Raw genomic sequence first — 19,317 nt, forward strand, 5'->3', positions numbered from 1 at the left:
CACACACATACCAGAACCCAACCAGCCCCAAATCCCTCAAACCTTTCATTTTGCCAATATGTAAAGCTTTTGGGAGCAATATGCTCTGGTGGTTGAAGACTTGGGCTCAGAACTAGATGGCTGTGGGTTTGAATCCTGGACTTCCCACTTATTTCTTATGCTATTGTGACAAGTTATAAGGCCTTAGCATATATGTAGATTTGTACATGGGCCTCAGTTTGTATACAGCCTTATAGGGCTGTGAGGAATAAATATATTCACATGTATAGAATGTTTTGGACTCTGCTTGGCACAGAGTAATTGTTCAATAGATGTTGATAGTTACATTATTGAGAATCTGGCTCCATTGTGAACAGTCATTTCACTCTTTAAAGGCAAGACATTCCTAAGAATTAAGTTACTTAGGACTTGTTTTTCTCTCTCTCTTCTTCTACCCTGCCATTTTATTTAGAAATTAGAAAGCCTTGGGATGCTTGGCTGGCTCAGTCAGTAGAGCATGCGATCTCAAAGTTGTGTAGAGTTAGGGTAGAGTTTACTTAAAAAAAAAAAACTTAGAAAAAAGAAATTAGAAAACCGTAACATGATTGATACGTTTAAATGTAAGATTAGATATTCACACCCAATTCAAGTGTTCATGTCTGCACTTGAAACTAAAATTTGACAGCGTGAGGCATGAATACTATGTAATTTGAGTCTATGAGAAATCTAAGGCCTTAAATCTAGAGAGACTATATCAAAGCTGAGGTTAACTTCACCTAGACTGCTTTTGCCTTCAGGATATTACGGCTATGTATATCTCCAAGGCCTAGTTCAACCCTCTCAAGTAGTAGGTGCTCAGTAAATATTGGTAAGAAAGGAATGGTTCATTGAGGAGGTTTTTAAAATAAGCCAGGTAATCAAAGATGATTTGACCTTCATGAAAGTATCTCCTGGATTCCCTCTGTAGAGGTACAAGAGCAAAAGGGTAAGAAATACTTCTTCTCTCAAAGTGGGGGAAATGGAGGAACTTTCCAACGAATAATATAAGCAATAGTATAAGAAACCTCTCTATTCCATTCCAGTGTATTAAAGGCCTAGGACCAGAGGACTTTAAAGCTGGGAGAGGTCTCCTAGGCCAAGTTCCTCCTTCTACAGAGGAGAAAAGAGTCTCGGAGAGTTTAAGTTGTTTGTCCAACTGGAAGTCCAGTCTCAGAAATCTCTCAGCACACGATCATTTCATCAGCCCGTCGGTAAAACAGTGTCCTGTGACTTAAGCATGTCGTTTAATACAAAACCGAGGTGTAAGCAAGAGTACCAAAGTGGGGTTCTGCTTACTGCATTCGTCACTCGTCCAATGGACAGTTCACAGGCCCAGGTAGGTACGCAGAAGTTCACCTTCGTTTCCACCGCGCCGAAGTTAGGGTAACGCCGGTAAAGCTGACCTAGCTCCTTTATTTGTATTAATTTATTTAGCGAGCAGGGAGAAGGGCTGGGTAAGGCGTTCTCCGCTGTGAGAGGAGGAGGCAAGACCCCACTGGCGCCCACCATCAGAGCGCATCCTGAGATAACCAGCAGCATTGGGGGTGGGAAAGACGAACGGGGACAGAATGCATGTGTACAGGTGTGTGGGTGTGGGGGGGCTTTGCTAAGGAGTGGACAAGAGGGTGTGATCAGTTTACTGGAGGATTTAGAATTTTTATTATCAAGACCGAGGTAAACCAAATAAAAACCCAACGCCTCCAGAGACCTGGAAAGTTTGAAGGACGCAGTTTGAGGGAGCGGACCCCTGCAGCTGGCGACGGCGTCCCCACCGCCCCCAGGACTGAGACACCCACTCGCCGCCCCACCTCGGGCGCGCAGCAGCCCCGCAGTTGCCGGTGCTCCTTCTCTCCCTTCCTCCTCAGCCCGAAGGGAAACGCTGGCTCCAGCAGCGCTCGGGACTCATCCATCAGCCGGGGAGGAAAAGGGGGAGGAGAGAGGAGGCGGGCGGCGGGAGGAGGAGTTTCTCCGCCGCGCGGAGCCCTCGGTGGGGCGGCGGCGGAGGAGCGCCCTTCCCCCCGCGCGCTGATTGCTGTGGCGCCCTGCCCGTCCCCGCCCGCGTGTGTGTGTGAGGGAGAGCGAGTGCGCTGCGTCGGCCCGATGGGGGTAATCGAGGGTTTCGGGGACGCCGAGCGGCGCTTTCCTCTTCCCAGTGAGTGAGGGAGGGAAATCGGCGGCTCTCGTGCCCGGCCACTTTCCCTGGGCGATTCCTGGAGCTCCCTGCAGGAGGTGAAAGCCCCGGCGGGTCCGGATGGCGTAGTTGTGCCACGGCGCAGCAGCTGCCGGAGCTCGCGGCCGCCGAGCGCTGGGCGGGGAAACTTGCCTCTGCTTTCCTCTTAACTTGCGGCGGGTGGATCTCCGCTTGACACACCGCCGCCGAGGTACGTGCGGGTCCGGCCCCGCGGCGCTACGGTCCGCGCCGGGACGCCCCTGGCCGCGCCACTAGCCCTGCGCCCGTTCCGGCCGCGGGCTCTGCAGGCTGCGCGGTGCCTGTGGGCGCTGCGCGAGGCTCCGTGCCTGTTCGCGGCCGGAATCGCACCGGCCGCCCGGACCCCCGGGCTTGGGAGGGCGGTGTTGGTCCAGCAGTGTTTACGCTCGGAGGAGCCGGGACCCTTGGCCCGCGGTGCGTGGGGAGCGGCCGTCCTGGGTCGGGTGGGCAGCGCTCGGGGCGATGCGCTGTCCTGGGGAAGACACCTCCTCCTCCACGCCTGTCCTCGCTTTCCTTTCCGCGGTTTCTTCCGACCCCCGTGGGGCGCGCGGGCTACTTCCATCTGGGCGCGTGACAGCGTCGGTGGGAAATGTTTGTTGTGGGTTTGCACTCATTTGCCGTTGCGGAGGCTGCGCCCTGGGACTCGCGCATCGACGGGAGCTGCGCTCCCCGCAGCTGGCGGCCTCCCGGTGTTGTGCTGGGCGGCGCGGATCGCTGTCGCCCGGAGCCCCGCAGAGAGCGCTCCCCCTGTTAACAGAGTAGCCCATTACCCAGGTCAGTTTGAAGGCTTCTCCTAGCATGTTCATTTGATTAGAACAAACTGGAAATCTTGGGCTGTTGCTAGAAGAATCTGCTTGCAGACTTGTTATTATTAGGGCATTTGCCCACTTTCCAGAATCACGTAGGATAGGGAGCCGGCGTTGTCAAGCGTGAGTTACCTTGGCACCGTGGAACTTAATGGATTTAGTGTGTACTAAAAGAGCTGAGAGAAGAAAATCGCTCATTTCCTTAGCTGTGAAATGGGAATGATAATGGGTCTCAAAAAGTCACTGTGAGGACTGAATTATTTAATATATGTGAAGTAACTAGAATAATGCCTGGCAACGAGCAAGCGCTACACGAGTGTTAGAGCAGCTTATCCTGAGCTCAGAGGTGATGGGAAAAGAGCAAAGAGGGTAAAGGATGGTAGAGTGACAGCCTGAGATGGGGAACCATGCGTTTTCTGAACATCTCCCTCAGAAGAAAAGTGAGCGGTTTGGGTGGAAAGAAGTCTCTGTAAGTAACGAAGCACATGTCAAGACCTTTTAATTTTCCTGAAATGGTACTTTAAGGCTGCGAACGGTTATTTCACTGTGAAATCATCTATTTTTCTTGAGTAATAATAGCTAACGTTTACTGAGCGCAAACTGTGTGTCACTCTCCTATATGCCTTGCAGACCACTTAAGCCTCACACCCACTCTGTGGTTAAAACACTATTAGTCCCATTTCACAGATGAGACTGTAGAGGTTAGTTACTTGCTCTAGCAGCATAACTTTCTGTTCTGACTCCAGACCTAGCTTAGTCACCTAGTGCAGGAGGTGCAGTCAGATTTGTGTGCAGTGAGCCCAGGGTCTTCTCCTGTTGTTCAGCTTCCCATTTTAGTTGGACATATCCCTTGAAACAGGAATAAGGTATCTGTAATTAATTTAGGTGATATACTTATTGGGGTGCTGCATTACAGCTCTGAAACTGGATCCAAGTAATTAAAAACAGAACCCTGATTGGTATTAATATGAATCTTTATTCTTAATTTCTTTTATTCTCTACACATCGTCAGAGTTACTTGGCTTCCTTAGGAAACAGCTTAGGGTTGGCACAGGAGGCAGGGAAATAATTCTTACCCCCTTAAGGGCTATTAAAATGAAATTGATTTCATGCCATTGTGTCAGTTAAAGGATGTTGCTCTGTTTCATGGTGTTCTCTGCTTTTGGCTTTAATTCTGCATTGTTTAGTGTTTCAAGGCTTCAGCATATTTTCAGCCCTTCAGTTTGTCTTTGTCATTTGTCAAGTTTAATTTTTCCTGTTTTGATGGAACCGGACCATTATATGGCAGCTTTGCTTAACAACTGTTGATCCAGCTCATGTTTTTAAATATAAAAATCACCAACTTAACTTTTGAACCCCAACACTTCAAAGGCAACCCCTGGGGAATCCATTGTTATTTTGAATATTAGCCAATAGGGGGAGTATAACTCACCATTGATGTCTTGTCAGGCACTTAAACCAGTTTTTAAGGTGTCAAACATACATTTCAGAAATGGAAAATGTTGTGGCTTTACCTAGCAAAATCACCAAATTGCTTTCTGAGTTTACAGTGGAAAATTGGGTTTAATTTCAACTGATTACAATAAGAATGACCTTGAGGACCAGCCCTATATGTTGGACATATGTTAAGAACTCTAGTGGCTGGACAGATATTAAATACACTCGCATGTTGTTTTCTCGGTTTGTTTTCCCTAAGTGTATGTAAGGTAATTTGGTGCACTTTGAATAATATTTCAAGTTATCCAGGAGAACTGGGAGTCCAAAGAGATCCATTGTGAATCTTTTTTGTGATGATCCTCATTTGTCTTTTGTAGAAAATTGGATGTAGTGAATTTGTTCCCAGGGAGGATGGTGTACTTATAATCCTATCATTATCATTACTCATCAACATCTTCCAAGTGCAAGACAATGAGGGTTTGTTATCCTGAGTAACAGCAATTCTAGGCATTCTTCAGAGGCTTATATTTTAGTAAACAGTAATAGTTCAGAAGTATCATACTTGTCTAGTAGAAGTGTGAAGTGTCTATAGACACTCATTCTTGTAAATATAATATAAGCATTATTTAAGAATTAACATGCTTGAAAAAACAGTGAAACTGAGTTTCACTTATTTCTAAAGATTTTATTTATTTATTTGACAGAGAAAACACCTGCGCACACAAGCAGGGGGAGAGGCAAGCAGAGGGAGAGGGAGAAGCAGGCTCCCCTTTGAGCAGGGAGCACGATGCAGGACTCAGTCCCAGGACCCTGGGATCATGACCTGAGTCAAAGGCAGACGCTTAACCGACTGAGCCACCCAGGTGCCCCTGAAACTGAGTTTTATTTATTTATTTATTTTTAAAAGATTTTATTTGTTTATTTCACGGAGAGAGACACAGCGAGAGAGGGAACACAAGCAGGGGGAGTGGGAGAGGGAGAAGCAGGCTTCCTCCTGAGCCGGGAGCCCCATGCGGGGCTCGATGGGGGGCTCGATCCCAGGACTCTGGGATCATGATCTGAGTTGAAGGCAGTCACTTAACGACTGAGCCACCCAGGCACCCCTGAAACTGAGTTTTAAAAAAGGTTTTCAATCTTTGCCTGCAGTTTTGTAGGCCAGTTTCCTTTCTTGTTTCTTGTGTATCAGGTAGTTTTGACTTTATTTCATTTAGCAAGCTAGGGTCATGTGGATCCTTTTAAAAAATAACTTTCAAATTTAGTCCCTTCTTTCTAAATCTCAGCATTGCAAAAGTTATTTCAGGGTAGCATCTTATTTAGGATTTAACTTAGTCTTCCATGCTCTGATATAGTTCATACTCTTCAGCAGATATTTTTCAGCCCCCTACCCCTAACAGACTTCTGGTTCCTGGTCTTGGAGTTTGGCAAATTAGCGGTCTTCTTTCCAGCCTCTGATAGCAGGGGGTCAAGATGCCTTAAGGCTTCCTAAGGCTTTGTCTTGGAGAGCCTTTATAGATTGACAGAATTGGTTTGCTTAAAAGAAGGTATTGTCCTATTCTTTTTAAGACTTAAAGGAATTAATCTTCCCCCTTTTTTTGCTCTTAACAGCTATTTGAAAATGATTTTTATCACTTTTGTTTTGTACATTGGAGCATTTTCCTTGTGATTTTTAACTTTTGAAATTTTGAAACTTAACTACCTTTTGAAATTTGCATAACTCAAGTAAGTAAATGTTTTTAGGGGACTTTGTAACTTGTAAGTAATCTTGTATCACCTCTAGAAATATGGACAGTTTGGAATGTAAAAGAGCGAATCTAGGTGATATGAAAAGCTAGCCTTCCACAAATAACAGTGAGCCTTGAACAATTTCAGTAAGAGATTTTGTGGCTTTGAAAGAAAATTACTGCACCAAGATCCATGGCAGTAATTTCTCTGGTTTCACATCTTCAGAGTTAACACTTGGAATGATAGCATTGTCTCTTTTTCATAAAACACAAACTAATTAGTTTGGCTTCTAGTCAAGCTGAAATAAATCAACACAGCTTGGAAGGACTTTATAAAAAATGATCTAGGTTCATTTCCTGGACTCTGTCCATTTCTAGATTTCTTGTTTTATATCTTTTGAAATAGAACATTTGTTTGTTAACTGACATTGAGCTTTATTTTCTCTGTTTTGCAAAGTCCTTGCTTAAAATTTAGCACAGAGTTCTGAGCATTTTTCTTTCTTTCAGAAGGAGAGTAGTGATTTTTATCTCTCAACCAAGATGTGTGCAATATTTAGTGTTTGAAACAACATTTGTAAACATTCTGCTTGAGGCCACTCTGATTTGGACCTTATGCATTTTTTATTCTTTGGTTTTCTAGGTCAAACTTCAAGACTTAATAAGAGGATAACTAAGGGTATACCTACAAGGCATGGTACCTAAAAAAATTTAAAATTAAAAACCTTTTAAAAAAGGTTTAAAACCTTAAAAAATAAGATTTCTGGAAAGTCTGAAATAAGAGCCCTAGAGTCATGCCCTTAGGCCATCCTGATATCTCCTGCTTAAGGTAATCATAGGAAAAAAAAGATTAATACTGACGTTTGTGCTGAAACTTTTTTCAAGTCTGGCAAGAGGACTCTGAATTAGAATAGAGTATGGCAAAGTTCATTTTTTAGGATTTAATGTTGAATTATTGCCGCAGTGATAATTTATAATTAAATCCAAAATGTTATCCCTATCTTTACTTTATGAAAAAGGATGGTAATACAGAAGCATATACTTTCCCTATCTCTTGGACACTGGACTCCAGGGGAAAGGGGGTCAGAATGGGGCACTGTTTGCAGAGGAAGAAGCATCTGCTTGTTTGTCCTTCCAAGTACATAATTCATTTCCCTGGTACATGCTGAAGGTCAGGATTTTGTGTGAAATTGCAGATGGAACATTTGTAAAAACACATTTTAGTTGATTAGTCCTTGAAAAAATGATCTTTAGAAAACAGTCTTTATAGATACTAGTCCCTGGGCTTTCCTGTTGATTGGATTGCCCTGGAAGAAGGTCTGCGGTTTTATAGGTCTGATGACTAACCACCATTGATGGGTAAGAACACCAAATGGACCAGGTGGACGGTTGAGCAGAACTTTGGATTTCTTTTTTTAAATTCTTATTTACTATTTTGTTAATGGAAACTTGATGAATGCTTAATTTCAGTTTGGTGTGTGAAAAGATTCCCTTTTGGGAGTATAATTCTGTTAGCATTTTTAGTGATTTATGTGTTTTGACGGTATGAAATTGGTCATTGGATGCAAAAATACACTGGTGCCTATTTGCAAATTTCATTTCACAATTAACTGTATGATGATTGCTGGAGCAGAATGTGGTATATATATATATGTATGTATATATAATTGGAAGGTTATTTTAAGTGAAATATTTAGATTCCAATCTCAAAGCCCTGTGTCTTTTGTGTGGCACTTCCTGTGTTGTTATGAGTTATCTCTTTTTTATTTTTCCTTTAGAACAAAACATACTCAAACACAAAACTCTCTTCTGAGTGTCCATAAAGAATAAATGTCTCATTTTGTTATATTAGACTTCGTGTAGTTGGCTGGCAAATTAACTTCAACTTTGAGGGAAAGCACCGTTGACTCATTACATACATTTTGCATTATTACATTGTAAGGTCTTCCCTATATGTGTGGGAGAAGTTTCTGATCTTCTCAATGGGCATCTTTACTATTGCTGGTCTCTTTTTGTCAAAGCCTTTCTGAGCAGACATTCCTTAGTTTTCTTATTCTTCTGTCTTTATAGAGATTGTTACCTGTCGCGTATTCATCATATACCATCTGAATCATGAAAAAATTACTTAGGATAACAACCAACTTTGTGAAGACACACCTATCTTTTTCTTTTGTATTCATCATATTCATCCATTACAGTTGTTGCACAACCAGTGGATGCATCATGTTTTTGGAGCCAGGGGAAGGAAGACCTACTTGATACATTTCACATTTCACTTTTTTTTTTTTTTTGTATTTATGCCTTTTTCAGTTTGTGGCGTCCTTTATTTCATTATTAGAGTTGTTGCTTTCTAAGATATTCAAGATTTTAATTTCGTTCAGTGTGTGGGCTAATAAGGTTTCCTGTAGAACTTGTCCTGCTAAGTTCTTCAAAATAGTTCCAGAAAGCATCCCATTTAGATACCTTGCTGGGTGTAGGGCTTTTGGTAATGTTCAAACGGGAGATAACTGAACACAAAGCAGGATTCTATTTAGCTTAACCATGTAGAAAAGGGAGGGTAGCATCTAATTCATTAGGACAAAATGCACTTTTGTATAATAACGAGGGATTTAAGTGTTTTCTTTGGAATTAAGATATATTTTAAGTAGGTACATAGGTAAAAGGTTTGCAAAAGAAACCTTGCTAAGGCCCGAGGTTCTGTAGTTGGCAACTCCTGTAACCCTGAAGATCCTGTTCTCTGAAGCCAGGAAAAGGCAGTCTGTTTCCAATTATATATCACAAAAATAGGGAAATCAAGCCAAGGAAAATGATCATTTGGGGGTTGGGTTGCTTTTTTGTAGAGGGTAAAGGAGAAAGGACTGTAGATGCACATTTAAAAAAAATCTGTTAGTCTTTCTGGTTGGCTTTCAAATTTTTCTCAAGTGTTTTGTATCGGAAATTAAGAATAAATAAGGAGAAATAAGAGGATAAATAAGAAGGAGAGTAGTGATTTTTATCTCTACTGGGATTAAAAACTCCTCCCTCAGCTCCTTTTTGTTTCTCAGAGAGCAAAGAGAAGAGTAGTCAGGCAGATTCTGCTGACACTGGCTGGTGTTTTTGGTAAAACCTTTTCCAGTCCCAAAGGTGTCAGGTTATGGACTCCCAGCATCATACCAGGTAGTCAGTGCTGTGGGGTTTTTGTTACACTTTTTACCTTACTCAGATGGAAATGTGGTCCCTGCTGCTGAGCATTACTCTGCTGGTGAAGAAAGGCTAGGGATGGTGGTGTGAGAAGCCTAACTGGAAGCTGGATGATGTGTGGGTGCATCTAGTGTCCTCATCACTTGTCAGAAGCACCTAGGCTTTCTGAATGCCTGCGGCTAGTTTCAGGATTAGTGGTCCTGTGAGAGCCAGGTGTTAACTAAGAAATCTCCTTTCCACTGCCAGAAGATCACCCCCAGCAGATCTTAGTTCCTGTTTCTCACACCTCACACCTCCACAGAGTATTGAATAAAACTTTCCTCCTGGTACAGAATCTTTGGTAACAAGGTCGTCTGTTGGGGCTAGTGGTGTTTGGCTATTTGCTCATTTCTTCTCACCTCCTGTTAAACTCTTCAGCCTGCTGCAGGCCGGCTCCCACACCCACCATACCAAGACGTATCAAGGTGCTAGAAAAGGTGCAAAGTGCAAAATTCGTGCTTGCTTTCAGTCAGCATCTCTCTCCATTGTCCTCTCTCGAGGGCCTTTACTGCTTCACTCTTGTCTTTTTCCTGTGTTTAATCATCTTAATTTCCCTGGAGCTACTTCAGGTTTTCCCCTCTCCTTCCCCATCTCTCTTCAGGTTTCTTTTCCAGTGCTTGATCCCTACGTGTTGGCATTCTCTGAAGCTCTATTATTTCCCCTTTCCCCTCTCTTCTCGGTTTGCATTTGGTCGTTCATATTTCCGTGGCTCAATGGCCACGTCCCTGCCAGTAACTTACAGCTTTATATTTCATACCCTTATTGCCAGCAGCTGCCTGGTTGTTCTGTAGGGCTTTCTGTTGAAGCCAAGTCCCAAACCCAACACGCTCTGCCTCTGTGCTCCCCAGCCGCAATCCTTCCTTTCCTCATTTCCTCCGTCAGTAAATGGCAACAGCTACCAAGCGAGGAGCCTCAGGCACACTAAACTTCCTTCTGCTTACTTCCCTGACCTGAATAACACCAGTCACATGTGGCTTACCTTTTTAGCAGATCTCAGCTGACCTTTTTGTCTCCATTTCCAAATCATTATCTCCCGTGCATTACTGCACAGGTCCTCCAGTTAGTTTTCCTGGCTTCAACATCTCTCTCTCCCATTATTATTCATCCAATTTGGTTGGTACCTTCTAAAACACAGATCTGTGTTTTCATTTCTTATATTTTAAAAGTCACTGCTGTTCCATTATCCTTGGCACGAGATGTCCAGTTATTAACAGTGTGGCCTTAGCCTACTTTTTCAAGCCGTTTCTCTTTCCACTTCTCCCTGAACCTCACTATGCTCATACTAGAGTCCTTATGGTTTCCAGAGCATGCCACGTGCTCTCATGCTCCGTTGCTTTTGTACTTGTCTCTCCTTTAGCATCCCCCGCTTCCCTTCTCTGGTGGTCTCTTGCTTAGTCATCCAGGCTCTCTCTCTCTCTGTTGTCAGTGTCTGTGATGAAGCTACACAGGGCTCTTCCTGGCAGGTGGGTTAGTTGCTTCTTCCCTTAGTTTCTCTTACAGGACTTCTGCTACCTCCTGAGAACTTACTTTCTTTCTCTGCCAGATTGTGGACTTCCCTAGAGTAGGATCGAATCTCATCATCTCTGTATCCTGAAAGTGTGGCATGGGCTTGGCCTATAATGTATATTGTCAAATTGAATTCTTCAACTCAGGTCCACTTCAGTGAAAGGTTTGGGGAGAGATGAGGCTTCCAGTGGATATAAACTGTAACTGTATAGAAAATGCAAAGAACATAAACTCAGAATCATAATTTAGGGGTTAGAGTCGTGGTTAGAAATAATCTTCCTTAAGTCCCTCTAAAGATGAGAACAGCCAGGTACCAGGAGGTTAGGTGGCCTGCCCAAGATCACACAGCTGGGGAGTATACTCCACCCAATAGCCAGAATGGCCCTGGCAAAGCCTAAGTCAGATCCTGTCACTGCTCTGCTTAAAACACTCTAATGTTCCTATCTTTCTCAGTGTAAAAGCCAGAATCCTTACAATGATCTGTAAAGCCGCACACAACCAGCCATGACTCCCTTGGCGATTACCTCTTTCGACCTCACTCCTGTGCTCTCTGGTTCACTCTCTGTGCTCCTGAGCATTCCAAACATGCTGTCTCAGGACCTTTGCACGTGCTGTTTCCTTTGCTTGGAATGTTTTTCTCTTAACATATCTTCAGAGTTTACTTCCTGTAGGTCCTTACCCCAAACAAAGAAACAAACCAAACCAAAGACCCCAAATATTTCCTTTCCTTCTCTGTTTTGTTTTCTTAGCATTTATCTCTCTCATATACAGTTATATATTTTGTTTATAATTTGTCTCCTTTGACTAGAAAGTAAGCTCCATGAGGGCAGGGATTTTTATGTTTTGTTCCCTACTGAATCCCTGTACCTGGAGCAGTGCTATTATGGAGCAGGCCCTTGATAAATATTTATTAGATGAATAAATGAATGAGAAGATCTTGTGGATTTTTTATAGCTCCAGTAAAATGTATACTTATGGCATTACAAAGGGAAAACTATCAGGTCTGAAAGATTAAAAGAAGTAAAAGGAACTCTAAAAGGATGAGAATCTGATGTTTAAAAAGCCTAATTCAAGACCTGTCATACTAGAACATTGACCTCTTTTTAATTGACTGAAAACAGCAACCGTGGGCTCTCCCCAGCCGTACAAGTGGTTTGGGAAGATTCCCAGTTAACCTCTCACAGGCTTGGGCTTGCTGTGGTTTCTCTCTGCGTGTGATTTGCCCTTTAACCCATTGGGTTGCACAGATGAAAAGTAAACATAGCATTAAAGAAAAGAGCAGGGGGAGAGGGTATAGGGCAGAGGAGCAGAATTTCCCTGCGGCCCCAACATCTTCCCTTGGCTCTGGGCCCATCCACAGGGCCACTCACTGTACCTTCCTGAGTTGCTTCAGGGCTGTGCTCTAAGGAACAATCTGGAGACTGCCAGGCCAGATGACTCTTGAATTTTGCTTTGATGTTCTAATTTCTTTGAAAAGAAACATTAAGTTTAGGCCAAAAGGACAATGGAGAAAGGGTTTTTTTTTTTTTTTAAATTAAATTATGTCCTAATTTTGAAGAGAAGTTTTAACCCTTCTCAAGACAGGATTGCAGTTGAAATTACCACCTGCATCTGTCAGTGATGCTAGTGAGGAGTCAAGACTCGTGAGATCTGTTTTATGAAACCAATGACTTAAATCCAAGGGACAATAAATTATAGTTCGGAAGAAGCATCTGATTCTTGGAGATAGGGGTTATATTGAATGAAGAGTATAATCTGTAATAGTGTAACAGAGATGTTAGAGTGATTTGCCTCCTGCTCTTTTTGTGATAACATCAGTGTGGTTCCCACAGAGTCCTCCTCATCAGGACAGGAAGCCCAGCTAAGGAAGTAGAAGGTTTAGGAGGAAGTTATTGGCCATGTACAAAGCTAACCGCGTAATTTAACCCTTGGATTCAAAACTATCAAGTTGAAAATAAATTGTCTTGAACGGAGATGTTATCAATGACCTAGTTAAAATTCATAGCCACCATTTCCTGAAACCTAAGAACATACTAGGTATTAAGTGCTTTGTGTGTTATTAATTTACTTAATTCTAATAACAAACCCATTAGGGAAATAGAATCATTATTTCTACTTTATAGCTGAGACTTGGAGGTATTTAGTAAGCTGCCCACAGCTACACTGGTAGGAAGAGGCAGGGCAGGAATTTGAACCCAGGTAGGCGGGGGGCGGCCCCCACACTTCCCGCTATACTGTGCTGTATGTAGTCTGCTCTGCGAACACACCAAGTGTGTACTTTACACTTTACACTTGCTATCCCCACTGTCTGGGATGCGTTTCTTTCATAGCTCTGTCTCACATCCCTGTGCTCAAATGCTACCTCGTCTGACAGGCCCTCTAACTGGTAACCAATTCCACTGTGTGTGTGTGTGTGGGGGGGGGTGTCTTCCCTAACACCACCAATTCTGACGCTATTTACCATCTACCTGGAGAGATAACCTTAGATTCTACAGGATAAGAGCTTAGTTGCATAAGACTGCCCTCTCACTTGAGGGGTCACAAGCCCAGGCTACAGATTGGAGGTTCCCACCACCCCCTCTTCGGGTTTGATTAATTTGCTAGAACGGCTCGCAGAACTCAGAAAAACATTTACTTACTAGATTACTGGTTTCTTATAAAAGAATATAACTCAGCGGTGTGCCTGGGTGGCTTAGTCGTTAGGTGTCTGCCTTCGGCTCAGGTCATGATCCCAGGGTCCTGGGATCGGGCCCTGAATCAGGCTCCCTTCTCCATGGGAAGCCTGCTTCTCCTTCTTCCACTCCCCCTGCTCGTGTTCCCTCTCTCACTGCCTCTCTCTCTGTCAAATAAAATCTTAAAAAAAAAAAAAAAGAATATAACTCAGGAACAGCCAGATGGAAGAGATGCATAGGGCAAGGTGTGGGAAAAGGGCATAGAGCTTCCACACTGTCTGGGCAAGCCACTCTCCCCAGTCTCTATGTATTTACCAACATGGCAGCTCTCCAAACCCCATCCTTTGGGTTTTTTTACAGAGGCTATGTTCATAGGCATGATTGATAAAATCTTTGGCCATTGGCAGTTGAGGCAACCTCTAGCTCCTCTCTGAAAAAGAACTGAAAGGTCCAACCCTCTAATGACCTGATTGGTTGTCCTGGTAAGCAGCCCTATTCTGAGGTAGGGTCTGGAGGTCTCCTCATTAACACAACAAAAGACACCTTTATTCCTGTCATCACTTAGGAAATTCCAGGGATTTTAGGAACTTTGTGCCAGAAACAGGGATGAAGACCAAATATATATTTCTCCATTATAAATCACAACATCACACCTTCCATGAGCATCCTATCTAAAATAACATCCCTCCTCTCAACACTCTTTCTCCTTAACCTGCTTTATTTTTCTTTCATATGACTTCCATCACTTGACACATTACAAAGTTGTTGTCTGTCTCCCCCATGAGAAGGTAAACTCCATGAGAACAGTGTCATGTTTAGTTCACTGTCATGTCCCCAGCTTCCTGAACAAGTGCCTGGCACGTGGTAGGTTCTAATACATGTTTATTGAGTGAATGAATGAAGGAAAATAAAACTGCTAATTGAGCCTCGCCTCTCTGGTTTCAAAACAAAATAAGTTACCTCAGGTCGGATTGAATCAGGCTGCCCGCTAGCTAGAAGGTGACCGTCTGTTCAGGGCCTGGTTGGCCTCCATAGAGGAGAAGCTCCCGTTTGTAGTGTTAAGAGACTCAGACAGACCTGGGCTCAGAAGCTGGGGCCAGGACTTAACCAGCTGGTGGCCCAGGGGTGGTTGAGTGTCTGGGAGCCTCACTTTTCTCACTATAGATATCTGTCTTCTTGGGTTGTTGAGAGGATGAAATGAGACATTGTGAAAAACACAGTAGGTACTCAGTAGGTGGTAGCTGAGATATTTTGTGGGGTCAGAAGAGGAAAGCAGGGTGTTAGTCTCTAAATGAGAAGGGGAATGTGGAATAAAAACACGAACAACCACAGAATAATTACAAAGCAGCATGTGGACAAGTCTTGGCTGCGCTACTAACTGGCTGTGTAACGGTGGGCCAGTCACTGAGCCTTTCTAATTCCTGGTTTGCTAATCTGTGAAATTAGAGGGCTGGAGTGAATGTTCTCTATTTCTAACATTCTGGGTTGGCTCTGAGTAGAAGATAACATGGAACAAGGTAAACACAAAATGTTAAGGAGACTGTGTTCACAGTGGGTGGGATTAATCAGAATGGTTTTTAGAATGAGGTGAGGGGAATGAGTAGAGTTCATGGAGTTTGAGGAAAATGGCAGGGTTTTTTTTTTTAAGAGTTTTTTTATTTATTAGAGAGAGAGAGAGAGAGAGAGCACAAGCAGAGGGAGAGGCAGAGGGAGAAGGAGAAGGAGGCTCTCTGCTGAGCAGGGAGCCCGATGCGGGGCTCGATCCCAGGACCCTGGGATCATGACCTGAGCCGAAGGCAGACGCTTAACTGACTGAGCCACCCAGGTGCCCCCAAAATAGGCAGTTCTGATAAAATGGGCAGATCTGACAAAATTTAAGTTTTGTGTGTGCCTACAGTGCTCAGAAAATAATGATTTAAGTATTTTTTGTTTATATAGGCTATGTATTAAAAATAGCTACTGTAGTATTAGTATCTTATTTACACTTATGTTGTCAAATTGAATGTTTTTCTTGGATAATACCTTCCAGTTTTGTGAAGTCATTCGTACTAGCCATTACATGATCATGTATTTCAAATTTCCACAACTGTATTTGAAGTCTCATTTTATAGGAGGGATTCAGAATTAGTTGTTAGTCCATATAAGGACAACTATAAGTAAGGTATAGAATAAAAGATTTTCTTGTTTTATCTCTTCATATTAGAGATGAAGAAATTAAAGCCCAGAATGGAGTGACTTGTCTGAGCTTGTAAAACACGTAGATATCAGAACTCCTGTCTCTCCTGTTCCTTTGAAGCTGCCTGAGGTATAGGTTCTTTCTTATACACAGCTCTTATTTGTTGGTTTATCATTTATTATTGAGAAATATTTTGATAATTCACCATCCTTCCATACTTTTAACTGGAATGTACATAGTCATGTTTTATACTTGCTACCCATTATGGTACCTTCATTGGATGCCTACTGTATGCCAAGTATGTAGACTATTACTACTACCAGCTAGACTGAGATCCTTCTTTCTAGAGTGAACAGGTGTAGGAAGCCATACCTGGAGCGAAATCATCACATAAACATTTACCTGCAGATTTGATTTGCACTACATTCCATGTCCAAGTTTAACTTCTTCAAAGGGAATAGGAGGCTTCCTTAAAGAGGTAGTGCTTATACACAGAGTTGAGACCTGAAGATATTGGTAAGCGGCTGTGTTAGGGAGACTATGGAAGGTCATTGAGTTCCAACACAGTTGGAGCACTGCTTCTGGAAGCAAGGGCTTGGTCCTTTTGTGGGACAGAAATTGAGGCAGGTGTGGCTGGAGCATGCAGAGGATGAGGTCAGACTAAGTAGTCAACATCCAGCAGTCATGGGCAGGGTTTTGGTTTTTATCTTTGACAGCAGTGGATGACCATTGAAGGGTTTTAATTCTTTTCTTTTTCTTTTTTAAAGATTTTATTTATTTATTTGACAGAGAGAGAGAGAGAGAGAGAGACCAGGAACACAAGCAGGAGGAGTGGGAGAGGGAGAAGCAGGCTCCCCGCCAAGCAGGGAGCCCGATGTGGAGCTTGATCCCAGGACCCTGGGATCATAACCTGAGCTGAAGGCAGATGCTTAAAGGACTGAGCCACCCAGGCGCCCCGAAGGGTTTTAATTCTTAATGTTTCACATGCCTTGGCTGCTGAGCCCTCTTTTTACCAAATAATATCAGTTAAATAATGGAAATGTTATCTATTGAAGGATTTCCCGCATTTACGAGATAGAATGTTATATTGGAAGTCAGTGAGAGGAAGAAAAAAGTAAGTGCTTAATTGCAATTAGCAGAATAGAATAGTCTGTTGCTGAAGTGTTTATTCTGAATTCGTATATTTGCAGAATCACTGTGAATATAAATAATCATGTGACTAAAATATTTGAGTAAATTACTGTATATTGTGCAAAATAGTCTAATGGAGGTCTAATAGATGTAGCTTCCCCAAAGTTTTTTTAATGGCTTAGTCCTTGCTTGCTAGGGCCTAAAGGATGATAACTGGTGTACTGAGGATATTCAAATGTGTTGACTTTTGCTGGAATAATTGCAGCTTCTGTGATTTAATAAGCCCTTTTGGTGATAGCTGATTCCTTACTCCAGGCAGTTTGGTTGGTGACCGTGCCAGCCTGAGTTCCTCAGCTTCCAGCTAAACCCCTGAAGCTAATTTGGGAATCATAAGGTAGAGTCAAGGAGGGCCCATGCAGCCAGATCCCTGTAACTTATACCAGAGTTGTTGAGACAGTAGCTTTACCACCCTTTCAGAACAGCTTTGCAATCTTATGACTATCTTTAGGACTCCTATCTTGTATTGAGTTTGGAGTCATCGTTTCTTGGTAATGTAGGTTTTTTTTTTTTTTTTAATTCTAGACAATGAAGTCTAATCCTCAAATTAATAAAAATTTGATATAAACTATATTATTTTGCTACTAGTAGTTTGCTTGGTGTTTTGAAAGTCTAGGGGTATTTTAACTGTAAAAAACCTCAATGACTATTTTTGTTTTTTTAAATGTACTGTGTGGGCCTGGTATTGTTTTAGGTACCGTGCCCATGTTCTATCTCATATATTACAATCAGAATGTCATTAACATCTTACAGATAAGGGGGTGGTAGAGGCTGTCCAAAGTGAACATGTCTGGTTAGACCACGTTTGGAATCCCCAAGCACACAGTTCTCTGTTAATTTTAGCTTAAAATTACAAGCAAAAGAAGTCTTTGGATGCAAAAATATTAAATGTGAAAGGTGGGTCTTGGAATATTGCAAGGGTGGGTGAAAAATCCTAGTTTGTGAACTTGAACAAAACGCGGTCTTTCACAACAATGTGAAATGTATCCACGCCCATCCTCCCCTTTCTGCTGTATTTTGCTTGGGCAATGAGGTCTGCTGTGCTTGGGATAGACAGAAGGGCTTTAAGGACTGACTGAAGGTGAGCCTGAAAGAAACTAAGGATGCTAGGGCCAGAGATATGTTGGTCCCACTCTCAGTCAAGAGTGAGGGTGGGCCAGGCCCTGGAGGTGCCGGGGAGAGTAGTCCATCTTCTCTGCACATCTTGTAACCTCTGCACCTCCTGCCTCCCTTCCCATTGAATCTTCATGTGGAATTCCTTCCCATATGTAAGGTAGTTCAAAAGTAATTCTTTTTTTTCCTGCCCCTGGCAGCCACAGAATGGTGGGATTTTAAATGAATCTTAGGCCCCAGGGTCATTCTCCTTTGTAGAGAGAGTCAACTGTGACAAATAATGATAGCTCTCTGCTGTTACATGTATAATCTCATTTGATTCTTGGAATGACCCTGTGGTGTTAAGTAGGGTTAGTTTCATCTTAAAAATGAAGAAACGGGGTTAGGGCATCTGGGTGGCTCAGTTGGTTAAGCGTCTGACTCTTGATTTCGGCTCAGGTCGTGGTCTCAGGGTCCTGGAATCCAGGATCCTGGGGCTCCCTGCTCATCAGGAACTTGCTTCTCCCTCTGCCCCTCCCCCCTGCTCATGTGTATGCATGTGCGCGCTCTCTCTCTCTCTCAAATAAATAAATAAAATCTTAAAAAAAATAGAAGAAGAAACCGGGGCTCCATTCGGATCTAAACCTCTTGTCTAATCTGCTATAAGAGTCTTTTTTTTTTAATTAAAGATTTTATTTTTAAATAATCTTTATACCCAATGTGGGGCTCAAACTTACAACCCCAGGATCAAGAGTTGCACGTTCTACCAACTGAGCCAGATAGGCGCTCCTCTGCTTTAAGAGTCTAAGTGGATCTTCCATGCACTGTCGGATCCCTTCGGTCTGTTTTCTATAGGGTACTCAAGGAAATCTTTATTTATTTTTAATTTTTATTTTTTTCTAGTTGTATTGAGTTATAATTGACACAAAGCATTGTATAAGTTTAAGGTGTAAAACATAGTGACATATATGTATATATAGCAAAATGATCACCACAATATAAGTTTACTTAATGTCCATCACCACACTTAGTTACAAATTTCTTTTCTTGTGATGAAAACTTTTAAGATTTACTCTCTTAGCAACTTTCAAATATACCATACAGTATTGTTAACATGTTGTCATCCTGTTGTATATTATATTCCCAGGACTTAATTTATCTTATAACTGATGTTTGTACCTTTTGACCACCGTCCCCCACTCCCCCTACCCCTTACCTCTGGCAACCACCAATCTGTTCTCTGTTCTGTGTTTCTTTTCTTTCTCTTTCTTTCTTT

At 42.6% G+C, this 19,317-nt stretch overlaps 1 protein-coding gene across 8 annotated transcripts in view; it reads left to right on the forward strand.

The window, feature by feature from the left end:
• Positions 1–2,052: 2,052 nt before the first annotated feature.
• TGFBR3 (transforming growth factor beta receptor 3) overlaps positions 2,053–19,317 on the forward strand; it is a 199,060-nt gene continuing 181,795 nt past the window's right edge. For 2 of the 8 annotated variants that reach the window (XM_025872178.2, XM_073896324.1), the window contains exon 1: positions 2,054–2,399. The gene's annotated coding sequence lies outside the window, so the exon portion shown is untranslated. Of the gene's footprint in view, positions 2,400–2,980; positions 3,002–3,370; positions 3,503–19,317 lie in introns of those variants that run through there. The other 6 variants (XM_073896325.1, XM_025872180.2, XM_025872177.2 and 3 more) reach the window with 6 other exon arrangements.

The sequence above is a fragment of the Callorhinus ursinus genome, unplaced genomic scaffold (genome assembly GCF_003265705.2).
Source record: "Callorhinus ursinus isolate GAN/ISIS: 27379988/994484 unplaced genomic scaffold, GSC_fseal_2.0 scaffold9, whole genome shotgun sequence".
Taxonomy (NCBI): domain Eukaryota; kingdom Metazoa; phylum Chordata; class Mammalia; order Carnivora; family Otariidae; genus Callorhinus; species Callorhinus ursinus.